Consider the following 22,563-nt stretch of genomic DNA (forward strand, 5'->3'; position numbering starts at 1 on the left):
GGGGCTCGGGCTCGGCGCTCGGCGCTCTGGGCTCGGGGCTCGGGCTCGGCGCTCGGGGCTCGGCGCGCCGGGCGGGCAGCGCCGAGCGCTGGGCACCGCTGCCCTCTCCTGGCGCCCGCCCGCAGCTCCGGGACGGCTGCAGAACACAATGAGCTTTCCGGCACGTAACGCGATTTACAGGTCACTCCACGGGAGTGTGAAGGACTCTGGCAATAAAGATGGTTTCAGTGCTTCCCTGCCTTAGGGGACCGGTCCCACCCCTGCTCCCCTCCCCACCTTCTCGCACTCCCCAGCGGGACGTGCCGGGGTGCCTGCAGCCTGCTGTCCTGCACCGAGGAAGGCAGTACATGGGAGAGCTTTTCATTAGTTAGAGCCCCTAATTTGGGGATTGTGTAAAGCTTATTCCCATTCCTGTAGTTAACCTGAAACCTCTAACACATGAGCTGCCAGTCTCAGTGGAAAACAAATCAAATGTTGAGTGTTGCAGCGCTCCACGGAGACATCGGGGAGAATTTGTCAGCCCTGGACCCTAGAGATACACAGGGCCCTTTTGTTATTTCATCTTTGAGCAGTCATTTGCGACTGAGTCAAGAGAGCATAAAACTGCCACATTTTCCAGGCACTTTGCATAGGCCCCTTTGCCTGTACGAGATGCAGGGAACTCAGAGCAGAGTGCAGCAGATCAGTCCCTGCTGCTCATCCTCTGAAGTGCAGGACTTCAATTTTTGCCACATCTTTTTAACCACATCCCTTTGTTTTCTCATCTGTTTCCATTGCTGGTAAACTCCTGAGGGTACAAGAATGCTGCACACCTGCAAAACACTCATTGACTTTCCCTCCAGCCAAGTCCATGTTCATGGTTCCTACCCTGGCCGGGGCAACTTTCCCTTGCAGTACAGGGAATAAAACAAAGAGAGAGGTGAAAGTCCTTCAAGCCTTTCTCTGGCCAGGGGTGGAACCACAAGAGGATGAGCAGCCTGTGTTCAAGAAAGATCAGAGGAGAAAGGAGGAAAAATTCCAAATGTGGTACATTGCTCTTGCGAGCACCTCACAGCCCTAACCTGCTGAGTTGTAAAAGAAATGTTCTCCATTCCCTCTGTTTTTATTTTCCTTCTCAGGGAACTTTGCATAGCTGGAGGAGGAAAAGAAAAATAACTGTCTTAGATATTATTTCAGTACTTTAATTTCTGTTTCAAAGAATCCAATTTATTAGCAGCAGTACCTGAGATTATACTCACCAAACAAATTCTCAAAGGAAGCCTCACCATCTAAGTGTATTTTTCATTATACAATAAACTCTGAACTCCACCAAAGGTGTTTTCTCGTAATGTTAAACTCAGTGCCTGACAATTATTGTCCAGCTCCATTTGGTGCCAGAAGTGCATTCAGTGGAGAAGTAATAAATCCTTTCATGCTGTTTAATAAAACGAGAAAATGTGTTGCTCACACTTGGATGCTAGACTTTATTACACAAACACAGCTAAAAAAATAAATGGAGTATTTCCTGTTTAGAAGTGCCTATAAGTCACATGATGTTGATTTTCTCCAGGTGTTGCAACTCTAAATGAAATTTTCACTTAAGTAATTCTTAAAGAAGTGAGCTATTTCAAAATGCAATAATCAACATGTTGTTAAAGGTGCAAAAACCATTGTAAAAACCCCCAAAACATTCAATGTGCTGTAATGAAATTAGATGTGGAACACTGCGGTTGCCAAATTATTCAAGATATTTGTGAGACACTTTGCCATTCACGTGAGTGCTTTTCTAAACTTCTACTGAGAGAAAAAAGAAAAAACAAGGAAAAAATCCTATGAGGTCTGAGAAACCCTTTCAACTCCTCCTGATTTTGTCTCTTTGTAGGGAGCTGGGGTTGTTCTCTGCTCTGATGGCCTGGTCTTGGTTAGAGGTGCCTCTGCCATTGTAAAGCAAATGCCTGATATAAATAAACATCTTCAAGGTGAAAGCGCAAAGTAAAAATCACTCCTTAAAAAGGATTGTCTGTTCTTTTCTTTTCCACTAATTTAAATGAAAGAAAAAGTCAGTTACACATTGTCTTTTAATAGATGAATCCTTTGGTTTTGGATGTGTTCCACACTGCTCATAGTCGCAAAACCCATGTGAACCTCATCCAGTGATGCTTTGAGGAATGTGATGAATATCTGTCATGCATGCCTTATTCCTCCTCTCTTGCCTTCCATTTACAGGCTTGTGTGGGTGAGTCTCTCCCCTTTGGGAGTTGGTGGGGGGCATTTAGAAGTGCTCAATACTCTGTATTTCTGTGGGAGGCACGGAGCAAGAAGCACTGAGCATTAGGATGGGTCTAACATCTTGCTGGAGTTCCTCCCACAGCTTCTGAGCAGCCACCAGAGCGGAGACCCCTGCCCAGAGTAGCTTTATGCACAGTGTAAATTCCCTGCACACCTGAGAAGGATGGAACTCATCCCCAAACTTCAGAGACATCTAGAAAATTTCTGAGTCCCAACCATCTGTTATTCCTATCCACAATATTTTTTTCTATAATCCATTATATGAACTTAGCTTTGCCTTTTTTGTAATTAATAGCTGAAGTTTTATCTCCCTTCTGTTAATCTCTTGCCCAAGTCTTTCCCAATTTAAGATGGCTGAGCACACTTGCATCACTGGGGTTAATTACTCCTGTTGGTGTTTCTTACAGAAAAAAGCAGATCTCTATCATTGAGTGGCTCGTGCCTTTTCTGTAGACTAACATTAACCTGAATATCCGCAGCAGGCACTGACACTGCACCTCTATAAATGCCAAAGAACAACATCTCCTTAGATATCATCCCAAAAACTCTTGCACCTGAAAGAATGACTCAAACAGCCACGATTTCATACACAATGGTACTGGTCAGAAGTGACTGCAAATGCTTTCTGAATGATCTGGACTTTGTAACAGGCCCTCAGAGCACATGAGTTTCCTTACCTGCTTGACCAGCTGCTGGCTCTGCAGCCACCAGAAAAGGTGGGATCACCCTGTTCTCCACCCTCCATTTTGTGGAACAGCACCTACAGTCATATGAGTCAAGGAACACACCCATCTGAAAATTATTTGGCTTTTTGGAGGATTGTTTTTTGTCTAGATCAGTTCGCTGATGCAGTTGGCCAAACAACAAGGTTGCTGGGGAAGCATGGCAGGTAGGAGAGGTGGGACGTGCTTTTTTAATAACAGCACAGTCATTAGAAGGCTGGAAGGTCTTGTGAAACCATCTCACAGGGTTTTGCACGCCTAGTGTGGTGTGCATCTCTCTGGGGTCCTTTTTTCCCAGAGGCCCCAGTTCAACATTGCAGTTAAATGACTGAATTTCAAGCTCATGAGCAGTTCCCAAGGCATTTAATATTTAATTTCAATGTAATTGTATTCTTAACTCAGATTTAATGATAAGCATAGATTTACTCATATGTGCAGAGCTAGGTATGTGTTCATGTCCTTCTCAGGAGGAATACCACAATTGCCTGTATGGAAAGTAATTGATTTTTCCTAATGGGTGATTCCAGTTATGAATTTATTTGACTCATTAGTTGAGAGCTGATTTATTCACTCTTGTTCTTTACTGACAGCAGCAAGTTTCCTTCCACCTGGGTGTAACTCCAGGACTCAGAACTTTCCACTTAACTCCCTCTGCAGATTTAGTCAAGCTCTCTCTTATCAGAGTTGGTCTTACAAGAGGGTTTTTGTTGCTTAAAAATTTCTAAACTCAGCATGATCAAATGTAGGCTTTTAAATCTGCATTTGAGCTTCTCCATACACTTTGGGGGCTGTAAGCTTCCCATGTCACCTTCAGTGAGAGATAAAAAAGAAAACCTCTGAGTCTCTCCCTGTGACTCTGGGGAGCAGAAGGAGCACTTTGCAGCAGTCCTTTTCCCTGGTGGGCAGCAGGGTCATGGCAAATGCAGAGAACATCCCTGTAGCCTTGGGAGGTCAGATGAGCAGAAGTGACATGGGGTACAGTGATAATAATAGAAAAAGAAAGGTGAAAATAGTTGGGATTTAAAAGGGGTTTCAAAGACACTCCAGGAATACTAAATATTGGTATTACACAATTAAGTGAAACCTTCTGCTGGTCTAAAATATATATTAAAAAAATCGGTCTGTCTGAGTTGAAGTGTGATGCCATGCTGCTTACATTATATATGAATAGTAATTGGAAACAGGACATCTGCAGAAATTAACCATTAGCTGTTGAGCATTAAAATCTCTAATTGAGTTTGTAAGCCCTTAATGGCACAGTTAACCTTAAACATAGCTCAGTGCACACACTACCTGGTTAACACTGGTTAATAACTCTCACAGCTGATAATATTTCACACCCATGAGAGCACCAGATTAGCAAGAGACTTGGTGGAATGAGCTCAGCTCACCGCTCTTTTGGACCACAGACATAACAGCTTAACCTTTCTGAGCTTAACCTTTCTGCTGTAACTGGTCTTTTTGGGCTTTCTTCCTTCCAGACCTGCACGTGATGAGAGCACCCCTGCACGAGTGGCTTGGTGAACTGCAGACAGTGCTGTGTCCTTGGAGCTCTTCCTGGCATAGCAGCAGATGGAAGCTGCATGGATACAATGGATAAATCCACCTCTGGAAGAAGTGTGGATATGATGGATAAATCCACCTCTGGGCTGGAAGAAGCGTCTGTAACTTGAAGTGTCCTTGAAAGAGAACACTGTAAACTGCACAAGAAGGGCAAATTCTATCCCAAAGTATTGATGGGAACTGGAGAGATCAAAGCTGTGAGGAACAGCTCGGCTGGGGATTCATTCATAAATCTTAATCCCACATCCTCTACCATTGAACGCTGTGCCCAGGAAACCCTAGGGCTGTGCAGCCCAGGCAGACCAGCTCAGGAAGGACAGTTTCAAAAGTGTGGGTGGTTTAAAGTGATTGGTGCAAGGGGCAGGGCTGACAAGCAGGTGGGAGAAGTGTTGTTGAAAAAGCACATAATTCTTTGTCAGCAATGAAAAGTAAACTTGACAAATGGATCCAAAGAACTATCAGCTTTAGGTGTCTTAATTCAGATGCTTGTAAAAAAAATACTTTGTTACTGCAAACTTCTTGCACGTATCTAAGCAAATTACTTCTGCAGCTGTTCCAGAATAAGCATGTGTATGTGTGTATATATTTGTGTGTGTGTGTGTGTGTGTATATATATGTTTGGGTTTTTTTCTTTTTAAAGAAGCATGATTGAATAAATTTTTGAAGACACACACCTGGAGAAAACCAGGAGAAGTCTGCACCTTCGGGTGTCCTGAGGGCATCCCTGCAGAGCCCAGGCAGAGCTGTCAAGTGGTGCCCTCACCCACTGATGGTGGAATGAGGGGCAGTGCAGAAAAGCAGACCTGTGTGTGCAGACTGGTCCCTCTAGCAGGGTGTGCTGGGTTGCCAGCAGCTGAGAGATCCTGTCCTGTCCTGTCCTGTCCTGTCCCATCCTGTTGTGTCCTGTCCCATCCTGTCCCATCCTGTCCTGTCCCATCTTATCCCATCCTGTCCCATCCTGTCCTGTCCCATCCTGTCCCATCTTATCCCATCCTGTCCCATCCTGTCCTGTCCCATCCTGTCCCATTCTGTCCCCTGTGCTCCCCAGGCAGCGGTGCAGCCATGGCACAGCCCGAGATCTTCACCTTTCTACAGCAACTGCTCTCTAATGCCTGAGACCTGAAGCATGTGACTGAAGCCAGGAAATGAAAATCACCTTCTTTTCCCAATTTACTCACTTGCCTTAAAAAATCGTGCTTGTTCTTACGAGCCCTTCTTTTATATAATTTTCATTAGCAGTACTTAACATGACAATGGCTTTGACAATAATTGCCCATTTTTCTGGCTGCTTTTGTGGTACATGAAAATTCACAATAAGCGGGTACAGATCAAACCTTTGAACTAGCAGATGTCTCTGAAAATTATTTTTCCTGTGCACTTATGACAGAAATTCTCTAGCATTTTTTGTACTTACCCAGAAGTTTTGCTGACCAAGATAAATAAAACAAAAACCGCAGCTCCGTGCAATATGGGGTTTGGATTTAAAGTAAATCTTTCTCCCATGCAGAGATTTAGCCCCTCTGAGGCTGCTGTTTTGTCACCTTTTACAGCCTTGTCTCCTAGGCACCCTCAGAGTTTACTGCAGCTGACATGGCTTCCTGTGGGTTTCACCTACGCACTGCCCTTGGGTACCTGCAGGAGTTGATCACTTTGCAGCCATTACCCTTTTCCTATTTTCCCATGTGTTTTTACGGCAACTTGTGGTGATTTTCTAGACTAGCTGGGGTATATGGGGCTTCTTTGTGCCTTTGTTAGATGTTTTGTTTTTCTTTCTTTTTCCCCAATGGCAGCTATTTTATTACATCCCAGCCTGTGTCTCCAGGCCTCATGCTCTGGGATTCTTGTTTGGTTTTCTCATGGAGCAGCCCTTTTCCCTTACTATTTCCCTGATGCCTTGTATTGCATTTTTATTACAGCAGAGGCTGTGTCTACAGGTCCTTCAGGCTATTTGTTCTGAGACTTTTATTGGATTCTCAATAAATATGTTTGCCATTGGGGGTCCTTAGCTGGTTTCCTTACCTATTTTTATTGAAGCTGTGCTTCCAGACAAAATGTTAACCAGCTATTTCAACAGCAATCTGGTTTCTCTTCTGAGTCCTTGCAGAGTTTCTTACATGTTTGCATTGGCTGAGCTACATGTCCTGCCTTTTTTTTTTTTTTTTTTTTTTTTTTTTTTTTTTTTTTTTTTTTTTTTTTTATATTTCCCTGATGTTTAAGACCTTTTGTTGATGCAGTCTGGGTGCTTTTCTGCAGCCGTTTCCATTTTACCTGGCAGCACAACTACACCTTTTGTGGCAGGCAGCAGGTGGAATGAAAACAGTTCTCTGCAAAGCTGAGAAATTCTAGGATTTGGGTAAACAAAGACAAGCAGGTCACATTCCTGCAAAAAGCTGCTGTTTGCTAAATTAACCTGATGGTTTTTGGTTGGGCAATCCGTGCTTCACTGAGGTACATGAGGGAGCATAATCTTCATTAGGAGAGATGGATTTGGTGCCCTGCAGGATGGTGGGTTTGTTGTCCTGGGGAAGGTCCTGTGATGAAAGACTGACAAGCCCTTGCAAGCATGTCACCAGAGTCCTAAAGCTGAAGCTTCTCATTGGGCCCTGCCATGAGGATTTTGATCCAAATTTTCACAGAAGTTCCGATCTGAGTCTTGGTTTAGTCCCATTTCCATGGTTATTTGTGATATCCATATATATAAATAAGGGGGCAGTGGCATTCCCTGGAGTCTGTCAGTGGAAAGGATGTTGTGGCAGCCTTGATGAAAGGGCAGGACTGGCAGCTTTTCCTCCCCAGAGGCAACACTGGCACCCCTATCCTAGTTCCTTTTGGGAGTGGGGTTGTGGTACAGCTGCCTGCTGTTCACATCAGAGAAACACTGCCAGGGCTGGTGGGGTACCCTGCACCCCATCAGCATGCTGGACCCAGACAGCAAAACACTGATGGGTAACACTGGAGAGGGAAAAAAGGCCTCTCTCCTGCCTAAGCCTTCATCTTTTAAAGTGTTTTTTGTGTATTTCATTTGTTTTCTATTTTTAACTTTGGTGAAAAGGCCCATGTGGTCAATGTGTATGTGAGTGTTTATGCATCTCTAGCTGCTCTTCTCATAGTAGCTTTTGAACTCAGGGACCAGTTTCAACCAGATTGGATTGAGAAGGAGAAATCACAAAAATAGGATGGTCCTGCAATTTCTGTCTTAAATAAACAGCTGGGTAGAGACTGTCAGAGAATCCACACAGGAAAGAGCCAGTCTAAATACTTCAACTGCAGGAAAAGTTTAGATCACAGTTAATGCTTTATTAGACATGAAAATCCACCAATCATTCAAGTTGTCTTTCCCAGATGAAGACCATATCCTGTGTGTAGTAAAAGGTAATTCTGATTGAGCTTTTTCTGGTGCTATGGACATTCATAAAGCCTTCTCTCACAAACACATGCTGCTGTTTTTAAAAAAGAATCAACTACAAGATGCAAAACCATTTGAAACTGCTCCTTATGATACAGATAGACATAGATATTTGCTTAGAGAAAGTTATAAAGCTGTTCTGTGGCATTGATTTTATCCGTACTCTAGAAAATATCAATAGGTATTTTCCATTTACTGTGACACACACAGTAATAGCCCTGTTTTTCAGAGGGAGTATTTGTATTTTGGGACCAGAGGATTTGTTTGAGACCAGTAAGACATTGATGGCAAAGAAATGAAGACAGTCCATATCAAACAAGTCCACTGTCTTACCTTGGAAGATAATTTCTCCTTCAGCATGAAGATGTTTTCCAGGCATAGAGAAAGGTGGAACTATCTAATTCTGCACTATATTTTACCTCAGAAAAGGAAAACTGGGACACAGTGAGACTGATACCCTTGACGTGTCTGGAGTGTACAGGTGACCTGACAGAACCATTCCCAGGTCAGCAGTGGGACTGGAAAGACCCTGTGAGTCACATCCACACAGACAAACCAATGGCACATTACTAGTAAGGAAGAAGCTAATTAAAAAAAAAAACAAAAACATTTATTTGTCTATTTTGGACACAAGAACTAAAACTTAATCAGAACAAAAGAAATTAAAACAGAAGCTGTAAATTCTTATTTTTTCTCCATTGTATTCAGATCAACAGGGAGAACCTTGTGTGTCATTGTTGGAGACTTGCTTGGCCCAATAAATCACTGGTTCTTCAATGTTTTGCCAGAAACCTGCTCCTGCAGAAGCCATGGGGATTGCCTTTTAATTCCTTCGAGAGAGTCAGAAACCAGGTTTGTTTTGCCCAAGGCTGGGGGAGACGCAGGCTGCAGTGCAGCACAGGGGGCAGGAGGACTTGGCATCCAGGTGCCACATCAGGCATCTCCCTAGAGCATGAGCTGCCCATCTCCCTGGGGCAGCATTGGCTCCAAAGGGATGCTGGGCTCAGGAAAAGCTCTGCCATGCCAAAAACCGTATTTCTTGTGAAGGATCCATCACACCAGCTTGTCATTTTGAGGCCCTTGAACTGCCAGGTAACCCCTGCAAGGCAGCCCATGGCTTTGGGGATAGTGACACAATCTTTGAAGGGGGCTTCTCTCAAGTATTCATGATTATTTCCAGGAATATAAAGAACTAGGCTTGGGTCGCTCCAGGTTCTGCAAAAAGAACTTTCTGGCCCCATCTGCAATGAGAAGAACAGCCTTAATCATGCCAAAGCCAAATTATTTGCTGCTGAAGTGGACAGCAGCAAAGTTCGTCCACATCCAGCTTAATTTGTCCAGCATGTTGAGCCTTGACTTGTACTAAAACATGCTCAGATTTTGCCCTCTTTCCATGTGTCAGAAGGATGGGTGGGAGTTGGGCTGGAGCTGGGAAGAGCCATGAACCTCAGCCTGGTGATGACACTGCACTTCTTAGGCCAGCAAAAGCATGAAACATCTAATGTGAATACATGCAAAAGTTCAGCTTTCCTAGTGTCAGAATTTGGGGAAAGCACAGAATGACAGCGGTGCCATGACTTTCTCTGGAGCACCGGGCTTGTGGCACAGCTGTTAACGACCCTGGTGTGAATGTGGGGCACTCAGTATTTCAGCACGCTGGAGAAGTGACTGTAACTCACAGTTCCCAGCAAGAAACATTGCTTTAAAAAATCTGAACATTTTCCTGCATTCTTGGACTGTTTTATGGAAAACTCTGTTTCTTTTTTTATATTTTCTTTTGTTGCAAACCTGCAATTGTCTGATAGAAAATGCACCACACATGGATGGTTGGTGTTCCATTCATGGGCCTGAAATGCCTGAATGTTTTACAGCAACAATAAAAACCTGAGAACCATTGTGAGTGAATAAAATTTGGAACACAATAACAGTAGCAATTTAAATTTTTTCTTAAATGAACGCAAGTAGCTGTATTATTAAGGGCACAACTCCAATTTATGAGTTATTTTGAGCAAACAAAAGGCTCACTCTCTTAGCCAAAACAGTGGATACTTGCTAACTTTTAACAAAACCATAATCTTCTATTATTGTATCACTAAATGTATCATGAAGCAAAGCCCTTAAAACCCGGTTTTGACATCAGAGGCCAACATGCTTACCTGAATGTGGGATTCTGAGATGCATTTACAGTACTACTTTTTTAGTGACCATTCCCACTGCATGGTCATGTGCATGGATAACCTGTTGGGATGGTCCATGGCCTGGCTGTAGTTGATGCCAACCAGCATCGTGTAGCTGTGCCAGAGGGTGGACTGGTCACAACGGTCCCCAAAGGCACTGGGGAGCAACCTCCCCACTTCAGATTTCTTCTAGCATTTGGGGATTATTCTGTCAGGAGTTATTGTTGTCTGATTTCAGACAAAGACCTATCAAAGACCCAAGTTTCATGGTCAACAGTACAGCTGGCCAGCAGGACTCGAGCTATGATGAGCTTTTAAATTAGTTTCTGCCTTTTTGAAGTGCTTGTCCCAAAAGCTTCTTTACTTTTCACTGTTATTTATTGCAAAAAGGCACTTCAGATGGTGTGAATTAGAATAGCTCTGGAGAGACTTAGGCTCAAAAACTCTTGTCTCATGCCTTCATGGCCTCCATGAAATCAACAGCAAAGCTCAAATGTATTTTAGTGAGAGAAGGAGCAAGCCTAACACTTCCCTCACTGTGGAACAGGAAAGTAATCTGAAAGAACTCTAAGTTTTGCTTACTGAAGTAAATTTGACATGAACTACTGAATAAGCAGAGTCCTATGACTAAAGGCATCCTGAAATGTGATAAGGGAGACAGAAGAGAACTTACTGTTTTTCAAAAGAGCACACTGGAACTACACAAGCAGAAAATGTATTGGTTGATAATGGACACGCTTTTTGGCAGGAATATCTCATGAGTCTACAAGGTCGTTTATGTTCTGCGATAGTTGCTTCATAATGAAGAGGGGGAAGAAAAGAGTAATTAGATCCCCGTGCTTCAGGAAGGCAACAGATCCCTCTTTACTGGCAGATTTCAGATTCTTTTATCCTCTTGTGAGTGCCTAATATCCTCACATTTCTTTTATGTTAAGATTCTTCTCATCCTTTCCATGTTTTTTCTTACAGGGCAATGCACACAGAACTTTTATCTGCTTTTGTCTGGGCTAAGCAACTTGATTTCATTTTTTGTACTACTGACAGCTGTGCGTGACACTCCATGGTTTCGGAGTGCATGGAAAATGAGGACTCCATCCCACAGATTATCTGTGACACTCTCAAGAATTAAAGTAAACACTGTTTTGCTTTGCTATTTCAAACAAAGGAAGAAATAGCAGCTGGTTTTGACTGGCTGAAACAGAAGAGGTTTTTCACTATGTAATGGAATTTAAACACAAATGTTGCAGGCTGTGGTACAAAAGGGGCAGAGGAAATGGAGTCTGCCCCTTCCCCTGGGAAGCATGCACAGCCTCATGTGCACACATGTGCCCCAGAAGAGTTTCCCACAGCAACAGTGCAAATTAGAGCTGTAAACTAGGAACTCAGCTGCATCCGAGGTCAGCACATGGGGCCTTCAGAGGGTCCTATCAGACAAGTCCTCCAAACAAAAATACTTCAAAAATCAGATCATCTCTTATTCTGCAGATCACAGTCCACTCCCAGCTGCTCTCATCTGGCAGCCTTTTACTGAGCAATGCCCAGCACTCTGGGATTGCACCTCTCTGGAAGGGATCTGGGCTGCCAGGCAGTGGCCCCAGCACACAGACCTCAGGGACTTCCCTGCTGGAGAACCTGCCCAGCTTCTCTCCCTGCTGCCTGCCTGCCAGGCTCCTCATGGGTGACATCTCACATGGAGGGGTTGAAACCAGAAGTGATCCTTTTTCTGCCAGCTGCTCACTCCTTGAGCAGAGAGCGAGCAGCATGGCATGCATGTCTGGCTGTGATTTCTGTTAGATTTTAGAGACGTTTTAGGTGCCAGAAGGTCAGTTCTGGCTTTCTTCTCTCTCCAACATAAAAAAAATCTGCACAAATGCGAGAGCTGTCTGTGCTCTAACACAACTGGTGTGGTTTTTTATGGAACCCAAGTTTTTCCTCAATATAGGCAAAGAAATCCAGGGCAATGTGACATCCAGACAGCAATAACGTGACACCTGCATTCATGGTAGCTACCTTGAGTTACCAGCTTGATCCAGTACAGCTCTCCAGGATGCTGACTTCCATTTTCCAAGGCTGGGAAGAAAGTGGTACCAAAGAAAACACATTTCTCTTCCTGCTCATCACAAATCTTTTCCTCTCAACCGTGTTTTTGTCAAGATAGATTAAACCCTTTTTTTTGCTGTCCTGGAGGAATCACCCAGCCATGCACACATCAGCCATTCCCCTCCTGCATGGCTCATCTGCCAGCCCACAGGGTCATGCACTCTGCCTTGTGAGGTGAGCACAGGACAGCAGTACCAAACACACCACGAAATACTGCTGCACTGTGTCTGTTTTTTTCTAATTGCTGCATTTAGCTCTTCCCACAGCAAAACCAAGGTGATTGACTAGTGGTTAAATTGCTGTAAAAATAACTCAGACAAGGTGTGGCTTTTGTCAAGGACAAATACAAACCATTTGTCACTGTCTGAAAGGGCACTGCACACAAGAGCAGGAATAGCTCTTCTCAAAATCTGGCCCCAGGAAGACAGCTGTGGCCAAGATTGCTCATTCTGGGATGTAACCTCATGTATTGGGACTGCTCTGAAGCAAAAGGAGATAGCCAGATTCCCCAGCTGCCCTTCCAGCACAGCAGGCAGGCTCTAGCAGTGGTTAACTACTTTGATACAGAAATTTATCCTCACTCTCCATCAGACCTTTCCCTCTGGCTTTCCTGAAGCTTTGCCAGGTGCCCCCAGGAGAGGACTGTGCTGCTGGCAGGCAGCTGTGTTGCCCAGCTCTGTCCAAGGTGGCTGGAGACAGCCCAGGAGGCAGACACAGCCTGTGGGTGCCTGTGGCAATGGGCATGGCCAGAAGCTGATTTTGGTTGGTTTCTGCCTTCAGTACCACACTGTCAGGGGGTTTTGGAGGGAAAATGGGTGTAACTGCTGGTTATAAGGATCTCTGGGTAGGGGTTAGTTCTGCCAAACATCTGATGGAGATCATTCTCACAGGTTCTCTGCCAGCCTGCCTGCACACAGGGCTGGGGACAGCCTCTGGCTCCTCTGCAGGGGATTGGGCATTCCCCTGTGCCAGGAGCACTTTTTCCTTCCCTGCTGCCATAACTAGAGTTGGAGAGCCAAGCACAGCAAGAGAGTGACAACGTGGAAGAAGATCAGTTTGGAATTTCTTACCATAAGGAACGTGACCCTTGATTGGAGGTGTTATTAAAAAGTATCTCCAGATGTGATTATTAGCAGAAGGCACTTGGCTTTTATGGTCAGTGCTGAGGAAACACGCTGAGGTGTGGGCAGCAGATCCCTGGCATGGCTGTGCCCCTCCAGGCTGATGGCTGTGCCAGACTGGATCCTCACTGCCTGAGATGCTGCCTTGCTGCCTCCTCTGCCCTTGGAAACACAGCATGGCTTCAGGGGTTGTGAATTTCATGAGTTCTGGCTGCAGAGCTCTGCTTCTCTCCTCTTTGCAGATCAGCTCCTGGAGGTCTCACCTCAGCTGTACAGGATGGATGGGAGCAGCATTCCCCAGCAGCAGCAGGATGCAGCTCCCATGCCCAGTGGGTCCCATGGCTGCGCCTGGGACTGTGCCTTTACTCCAGCCCTGCTTCTCATGGGTCTCCTGCAAGTCAGGTACTCACAGCTGGCCATGGAAAACATCAAGTTTCCCCCAGTTCCTCTCCACTTATTTAAAGCCACATTCCCATAATGTGAAACTGCCATTGCACTGTGAAATGAAGGAAAGACAAGGGGAGTTCTGGCAGTGACTTCCTGGGGAGAGTGGGATTTGCCCCTGGTTCCCCCTGTGACCAGAAGACACCCATGACCCAGCTGGAAGCAGAAAAGGAATCCCAGCCCCGTCTGGTGCCTGCACAAAGGGCGTGTTGTGTCCTCAGGCTGTCACCTGTGTGCCGCCCTCCCACTGGGGCAGCCCTGTGCTCAGAGCCATGCATTGCCCTTTCCTTCATGCCCACCCCTGCTCCCACTCCTTGCCAGGTCCCTCCTCTTCCTCCTGGAATAGCATTTTCATCTGCAGCTCACCCTGCTTTCCTCTTCTCATTTTTTAGAAAATTGCCACTTCATTTGTCATTTACATTTTTTTGTTTTCTGTACATAAATTATATTATTCTTTGCTTTTAATCTTACTGCTGCATCTTTCCTTTATTTCCATTTTCTCATTTAGCCTTGGAGATTTGGTTTTTGAATGATTTTTGGTTTTTGTTGAATTTGGTTTTAGTTTTCTGGGACCAAATTGCCACCCCGTGTAAATTAAGCAACAATGCCAAAGCAATCAGTCACATTTCTCACCATCATCTCATTTTTTGAACAGTAGTAAGAAGGGCTGAGGCAGAGAGGAGCCTACACTGGTTTTATTTACTAACCTCTTGCCTAGAGTCTGCATTCACCAAGACAAGCTTGGCACTACAAATTTTGCTGATCATGGGTATCATTATATATATATATTTATATATACATGCAGGCATGAAAAAAAAGCCTGTTGCAGAGACATAATTGCACTGATCAAAGCACATTTCTGCCAATGTCTTAGTTCTCCCCTGGAAAAACTGAATTGCTGAAAAGATACAGTTCTGCTGGTGTGTACCAAGCCCTGTCACTGAATGTTTTGCCAGTATTGGATAAAAAAAAAAAGAAACTCAGCATTGTGGGCACTCTGCAAAGTATTTTATCTGCTATAGATGAGAAGGTGTGAGTAAATCATCATTTACTTCATCCCTAGAGAGCTGTGAGGGCCCAGCTGAAGCAGTAAAGCAGCAGTGTTAGCAGTATTTGGCTCACTCGGTCCCAGGCAAGCACAGCTGTGACTCCTGCAGAGGCTGGAGGCTCACTGCTGATGCTCAGCTCTTCCCAGCCCTTGCTCAGTTCAGTCCCCACAGTGACCACATGAGTCAGGCAAGGCGAGTGCGTTTGCCATCCTTTGAAGAAGAAGGAAAATAAAGTGGTTGTGTTTGTCTTCTCCACTTCTGCACTGGCTCAGAAGAAAGATATTTGAGGGCCTGATGCGTTAGGAGGAAGAAGTTGATGCTGGTTCCTCCAAGCACCAGGGGCTGCAGGCTTGATGCAGCACGTTCCACTGATTTCAGACTGATTGCAGGAAAGCTTCTCCTCCAGAGCCTTCCTCCTTCTCTTGCCTTCTTCTCACTTCTCTCTGCTCCAGCAGAGCCCCCTAATTACTGCGTGGAGGAGAACATTTTCCTCCCTCTGCCAGAAATCTCAATCAGATGTCTACAGAAAACAATTTTTAGAAGTTTGCAGCATTTCCTTCTTCTGCACAGTATCACTTTATGAAGAAACACGCGACCTGGTGCAGAACGAAAACCCTTCTGTGAGTACCAGCATGACCTGCAGAGTAAACACAAACCCTGCCAGCTGCCATGGACCAAACTCATTCCTGCTGCAGCTTCAGTGACATCCTTGGAATTACTCAGGGAGGAAATTTGATGCTTACAGCCACACAACCCAATGGCTGTTATGAGGATGTGTTACTAATTACAATTACCGAATGTTAACAGCACTACAGAAATATTGAGAGTGCCCTATATATAAAAATATTTTTGTAGCAGCTAAAGTCGTAAATGAATGGGCTAATTTCAATTTAAAATCAGAAGCCAAGGGTCTGTAAGCCTGCCAAGAGGCCTCTTGTGGTCTAACACAAATGAAGTAGGGGCTGCTGGCACTTGGAAAATAACAGATGAAGAAGAAAGGTAATTGCTAGTCCTGACCTGTCAGAGCTGCTCCTTTGTGCACCAAGTCCAACTTCCCCTTACACTTCCAAGTTATCTGCAGCAAATTTTCTTCCAAACTAAACAAAATCAGAGGCTTTTAGGAACTTAGAAATGTCTGCTTAATTTCAGTGTCGATAAGCCCCTGCTCCAACTCATTCTTAATGTATCAAAATTAAATGTTTTAAACATATTTATCTAGTTGCTATGGCTTTGCCTGGTGTGTCAGACACTTTATCCATCAAATATGACAATTGAATAATATTTTTACTTTTAGATATGGATCACAGATCCTTCTCATCGTACTATTCCCTTCCCCCCTTTCCTGAGTTTTGAACTCACTGGAAAATCTGTTCCATAATACGGTGGGTAAATGAATTACAGTCACAGATGGCCTCTGGAGATTTCATACATGCTGCAATTCATTTATTCAGGAATGGAGGAAAAAAGAGACCCTTGTCTTATGAGGGTATTATCAAAGACAGCAGATCAGACACTGTAATGCTGCCTTGCACTCTGGATTTGACCCATTTCCTAAGCTTTTATGACTCGGCATTTACTGTTCCTGGATTAGAAAATGTTTAAAATGAACGTCAAAATGATAAGGAAATGATGAAATAATAAAATGCAAGGAACTGTGGCCGTTAGAATTTATTTTTACAGTCCTGAGTGAAACCATTGTATGCTGTTGTAGAGAGATGCTCAAGAACGGCAATCTTCAGCCCTGGCAATAGTATTTCAGCTAAAAGAACTTAATGCACAGATGACTGTTGAGAATTAGTCAAACCTTGCAGTGGACCTTGAGATCCTCATAAGGAAAATGCTAGAAGAATAAGAAATATGATATAGAAGCCAGTATATTATGTTACTGCCTGGGTGTCTTGTTCATTGTAAGTCATAAAGCCTATTTGCAGGCAAGCATTAGGGTCAGGCCCCAAGACTCACTTCTGCCTCTGAAATCAGGCCAACAATTATGGGAGAAAGGGATGGGGTGGTTGATGCATCAGCCATCGGGGACAAATTAATCCTGCAATAAATACAAAGAATTTTCCTCAAGAGTGGATCAGACAAACTCATTTCTGTTTGGGCAATGATATAAAAATACTACTATGTGGACAAATGTAGCATGGTGATGTAACCAGCTGCACTGACACACTGCCACTCCATTGCAGGGTCAGGCTGCAACCGGCTGGAAGAAGGGACCATTTACTTTTTTTTCATATTTACTCTGTTCTCGTGAGACCCCACCTGGAATGCTGTGTCCAGGACTGTGTTCTGGAGTGGGCCCAGAGGAGGGGCACAAAGATGGTCTGAGGGCTGGAGCACCTCTCCCATGAAGACAGGCTGACAGAGTTGGGGCTGTTCAGCTGGAGAAGAGAAGGCTCCAGGGAGACCCTTTGACACTTTAAGTACCTAAAGGGGGCTTATGAAAAATAGGGACTTTTTACATGGAGAGATAGCAGTAGAATGAAAGGTAATATTTTTAAACTGAATGAAGGTAGTTTAGATAGAAAGAAAATCTTCACTCTGAGGGTAGTAAGGCATAGGAACAGGTTTCCCAGAGAAGCTGTGTATGCCCCATCCCTGAAAGTATTTAAGGCCAGGCCAGATGGGGTTTTGAGCAGCCTGGTCTAGTGGAAGGTGTGTCTGCTCATGGCAGGAGCGGGGGTTGGATTGAGATGGTCTGTAAAACTCCCTTTCAACCCAAACCATCCTATCATTCCAGGAGAATTTAGCTCTTTCTGGGGGCCATTTCACACTTTCATCTCACCCTGCAATTAGGCCTCACAGCTGACACAGCCCACTGGGTGCTCTAATGAAGATATTTGTCCAAACGCCAGACAAACCAGCCAACACGGCCACTCGAGTGGAACAGCATCGGCCAAGAGGCCTCGCTCTGTGCCTGACAATGCTTTGGGTTGGAAAGAAACCTCTCAAAACCTTCTTCCAGCATGTCCACAGGCCTGAGGGGAGACTGCACATCCCCCTGGAGGACTCCTGACCCCCTCCCCACCTCTGCCCTGGGGATGAAGGGTCCTGTGTAGAGCTGGGTCACCTACATCCATCCCTCTGGGCAGAGACAGCACCTGCTGCTGGAGATGCAGAGTGCCCACAGGAATGCCTTCACCCATCCCCTTCAGTGGGAGTTTAGGGATCCAGGGGGTTAAAATGTCAGATGAATCCTCCCAGGGCTGCCATCCCCCTCCTTGTAAAGAAGCAGCAATTTCACAGACTCCTTGTCCTGAGGTTTAATGGATGGCTCTGGCTGCAGTGCTTGGGGACCCTCTGACAGGGCGCTGTGAAAGGGCAAAGGGGGACTAATAGCTGCTGTGTTTTCCAGCAGCCCCAGCCAGAGATAGCTCTGCATATAGCTGACAAGCAGTCAACGTCTGCTCCCTGTCTCTGTTTGCACTTCATCGAGTTATCTCCTTGCAAGCAAAGAAATCCCAGCTGATTGAACAGCACATTCATCATCTGGATTTCCCCCATATCTTTTCCTGTATCAATGGTGCCATAAAAAGCCCACCAGAAAAGTCGACGGAAATCTGCTCTATCTTCCATTAAAAGCTTTTGCAGAGATCTGAAGTAAAGAAAAAAATCAAAACAAACCCAAAACTTTTTTTCCTCCCTGAAATGTCAATCAACGAACATTAAACAAAAAGATTAGTTCTGCTCTTATTTGTTTGTAAAACAAAAAGCATGAAATATTTAGCAGTATTGTAATGAAAAGCAGATGGGAATAATGCTGCCTTTCAAGGCCGCTGGTAACCACCTCCTTTTCATGCCGTGGCAGCAGCAGGACGAGGCAGGCAGCCCATTAGGACAATTTATGAACTGGACTTCCACAGAGGGAGTTCTAGCAAGAGGTCCACTGCTCGTACAGAGCAACCCTGATAACATCTGTTAGGGTTATTCATTGAAGAGGATTATATTACAATCCCTCTTAATACTACAAGTGCTACAGTAAAACTGGATGAGCCTTCAGTTTCATTTGCTCCAGCAATATGTGTTTATCAGAGCGTTTTTCTGAAGTTGGAAACCTGGGCTGCATTCATGGTATGTCACAGAATTAAGTTTAGAAAGCTTGAAATATTAGCCTAGAAAAAAAACCTCAGTTCCTGCTTTTAATCTCTCATGGCTGTAGTGCTCAGCTTCTATGTGCAGCATCAACACACCATCAGCCTTTTTCCATAGAAAGCCACTCCCCATTAACTCTCCAGGGCTGAGATTGATTTTATTTAAATAGTTCTCACTCGCTAACCTTGCTCCATCCTTTATTTAAGACTTTGCTAATGATGTATTTTTTCCCCCTTAATTTACCTAAGCATATAATGAACGCTCACATCCGAAATGACCTCATTATACCAGCAAGGACTTTGTGTGGATACGATTTAGTGCACAGACATAAGGCAGAGAACTCTCTAAATGGAGAGGTTTTAAACATTCTGTAAAATCCCTGTTGACTACAAGCCAGATTCTTATTGCTGTAAATTGACTTAGTTCCAACAGCTTCAATGAAGCTACACTGATATACTCCACTTGAGGGTTTTACCCTATTATTCTTATTTATTGAACTTACCACCTTTTGCTGCTACAACCTAAACTTCCATCCTCTAGCAGCAGGGTTGCTATCTAAAACAGGTGTTTCTGCAGTAATATATGACTTCAGAGATTTATAACTACCTGGAGTATTTCATTGTCCTCTAAAAGTGTTTATAATAATTCTTGTTGACTGTCCCAGCTCCTACCAATCAGCTGTAATGTTGTTTGCAGGCTGAACCTGATCAACAAAATATTAATTCCCCATACAAGCATGAGCTGTTTTATTTGTTCACAGGCACTTTTCCTCCCTGTTGGACAAAGGCCTTTCCTGGTCTCTGTACAGTGTCTGGGACAAAATGAAGCCCCAAGTTCTTTTTGCTGGTTCCAGAAGAAGAGGCCCAATATACACAAAGCAGGCTACTTTCTGGCTCCGCAAAAAAACAAGCTACAAGATGAAAAAATGCATTGCAAAGGAAAAGCAAAAACTGTAAAACCAGAAATGTCTTTCATGCACCACTTGTAGCCCTAATGGGAATGTGATTGTCCCACAATGACACTCTGCTCTTCCTACAGCTCTGGCCTTGTTTTACCCTGCTCTCTCCTACAGGAATTTGGGCTGCTGCTCCAACCTTGACCCAGCTGTGACCAGCTAAGTATCTGCATTTGTACTTTTGGGGGCTTAGCAGGAGACAGCTCATAGGAAGGCAAAAGATCACATGGTTCAAATGCCTGAGAGAAGTCAAAGACCTGCATAAAGCCCCATGTGTTAATAAAAGCAACAGGGAACCTAACCCACAGGCTCACCGAAAAATTGTAGTGGTTTTCTACTCGTCCAGAAATAACTGCCTGTGGAGCCCTTTGATATCAGGGATACTGGCAGACTTCTTCTCATAAAGACTAAGGAAAGAAACCAGCAATTACCTAGATGCTAATGAGAGTTGTGCCTCCATACACACACGCTGCAGTGATTGCTCTTCAGAGAGATCAGCAGTGCTTTCACTAGCAAACTGTTGGCTCACTACATGTGATTGGTGTTAACTTCAAACCCAAGGTTCACAAAAAACTCCCCTTTGTCTTACCAGGTCTGGGATTGAGGAGAAACCCACAGAGAGTGTCAGGGGCAAATGCCATAAGAAATCACACTGAATCAGAATATGATTTAGCAAATTCAAATTTTCTTCAGGCCCAGTAGAATTCTATTTAAATAACTTACAGAAAAGCTGACATTTTCTGTTAAATCTCAAAGGACTAGAATGAAGTAGCTACATTTAGCACAGTCATCTTCCAGTGATACCTGAGCAGAGAGGCAGGAAGCAGCAAATTTTTTCCTTGCTTCACTTGTTCTGGTTTTTTCTAGGTCAGCCCAAATACTCTGATGGTATGAAAAAAGCACAGCAAAAATGTGTAGCCACCACCCAAAATAACCAAAAAGTCCTTAAAAAGAAATGCACATGTGTTTATTTACTGCGCTATAATTGCAACATCAAATACAACCATCTTTTCATTTCAAAAAAGGACACATGCAATAAAATACTCTGATTTTATAATCCAATTCAACACAGTTCATTGGTAACACTGAAGCGTCACAGAACAGGCAGGGGCTTGGGATGATGAATTTCCAGTCTCTTGATCCTACTTGCAAACAGCAAAGTCACATCATATTTTATTTGTCATCAAGGGATAAACTTTTGGAATAATGTGGCTGGATCACAGAAGGTTCCAGCTGCCCCTTAACTCCCCTATGAGTCTTGAAGAATCAGATTTTTTTTTACTTGGGAAATATGAAGCTTTGACAAGGATGAGGAATAGACAGTATTTTCCAAGCAGAGAGCAGAAATCCTTCCATGTTATACCACAGCTGAGGTACAAAACAAGGGCCTCTGCTTCACAGGTGCAAAGAAGCCAAGGCTGTGAGTTACTTTAACTATTGCTCTGAAGAGTGAAATCAGGCCATTTTCTGCAATATTTCACTGCAGCTTTCTATTATGTTCATCTGCTCATGGGGCTTAAATCAATTTAATCTGGCATTTCAGCTATGGAATAAATCCACAATACACAGGAGGAGTCCACAGCTCAGAAAAGAACATAAGAAGTTGCCCTGGAATACTCAAATCATAGCCTCTTAACTACTTAAAAGGGCCTGTTCTTCATTAGAAAAGGTCCTTATTCTATCATAGCTATTCGCACACCACAGGCTCTTCTTTTTCATATTTCTCATGAAGTTTCATGGGACTAATTTTCAAATAAGGTTTTAAACAGTGTAAAAAAACTACAGACTCAGGGCCCAAAATGGTACTTCTAGCAGAAACTCTCCTGACTTTCATCTGGGACTCTGAGGCAGTGTGACATAACGCTGTCCAGCCTTTCAAAACCATGACCTGATTTCTTTTTGTACATCTTGCGTGGCATAACACTCAGGATGACTTAGCTCCAACAATTTACATAAAACATAAAGTCAGTCTTTTGATGCAGCTGCATTTTTACAGAATTTCACAGAGTCAGTATACAGAAGCTTACAGCTTTTTGAGCTAATTCTAGCAAACAGGAGGATTTATCTATGAAAACAAAGAGTTCCAAAAGTACATGGAAATCTGTAGAGCAAAATATATATCTCTTTATAGTTTCCCAACACAAGCAATAGGCAGTTTAGAAAAATATGATTGTTACAGTCTTTCTGAACCAGAAAAGAAAGGATTTAAAAAATAAGTTCAGCTTTTCACAAAGCCATATTTTTAATAAGAAAATAGAGTGGTCCACATTTCCCTGAATAAGCCTGAAAGGTTAAAGAAAGGTCCAAGCAAAGCAAGGAGATGGATTTGGACTTGATATCAGCTGTGATAACATGCACATGTCCAGAGACAGCTGCTTGGCTCCAGTATTGTTTACCTTAGAAATGAGCCTAATTTATCACAATTTTATTCAAAAATCATAAATAACATGACAAAAGTGGAACTGGTCCCCGCAAGGCAAATAATTATATTCATACAAGCAAAAAGTGACATCAATCCAGTTAGTTTCTTGTGACAGTTAAAAGGTATTTTGTACCCAACTGTTACATTGTACAGCACATGTATAAACACAGATTATTATAGCAGACGTTGCTATCAGCTACTATACATAAACTAGAAGAGATGTTCATGCTGTAATTGCCTC

General features: G+C 43.7%; 1 protein-coding gene across 1 annotated transcript in view; it reads right to left on the reverse strand.

The window, feature by feature from the left end:
- Positions 1 to 15,431: 15,431 nt before the first annotated feature.
- Positions 15,432 to 22,563, reverse strand: part of SYNE3 (spectrin repeat containing nuclear envelope family member 3) — a 71,491-nt gene continuing 64,359 nt past the window's right edge. The window contains exon 19 of the mRNA XM_041401326.1: positions 15,432 to 15,446. The gene's annotated coding sequence lies outside the window, so the exon portion shown is untranslated. The remainder of the gene's footprint in view (positions 15,447 to 22,563) is intronic.

Source organism: Onychostruthus taczanowskii, unplaced genomic scaffold (genome assembly GCF_017590055.1).
Source record: "Onychostruthus taczanowskii isolate IOZ18803 unplaced genomic scaffold, ASM1759005v1 scaffold1, whole genome shotgun sequence".
In the NCBI taxonomy this organism is placed as follows: domain Eukaryota; kingdom Metazoa; phylum Chordata; class Aves; order Passeriformes; family Passeridae; genus Onychostruthus; species Onychostruthus taczanowskii.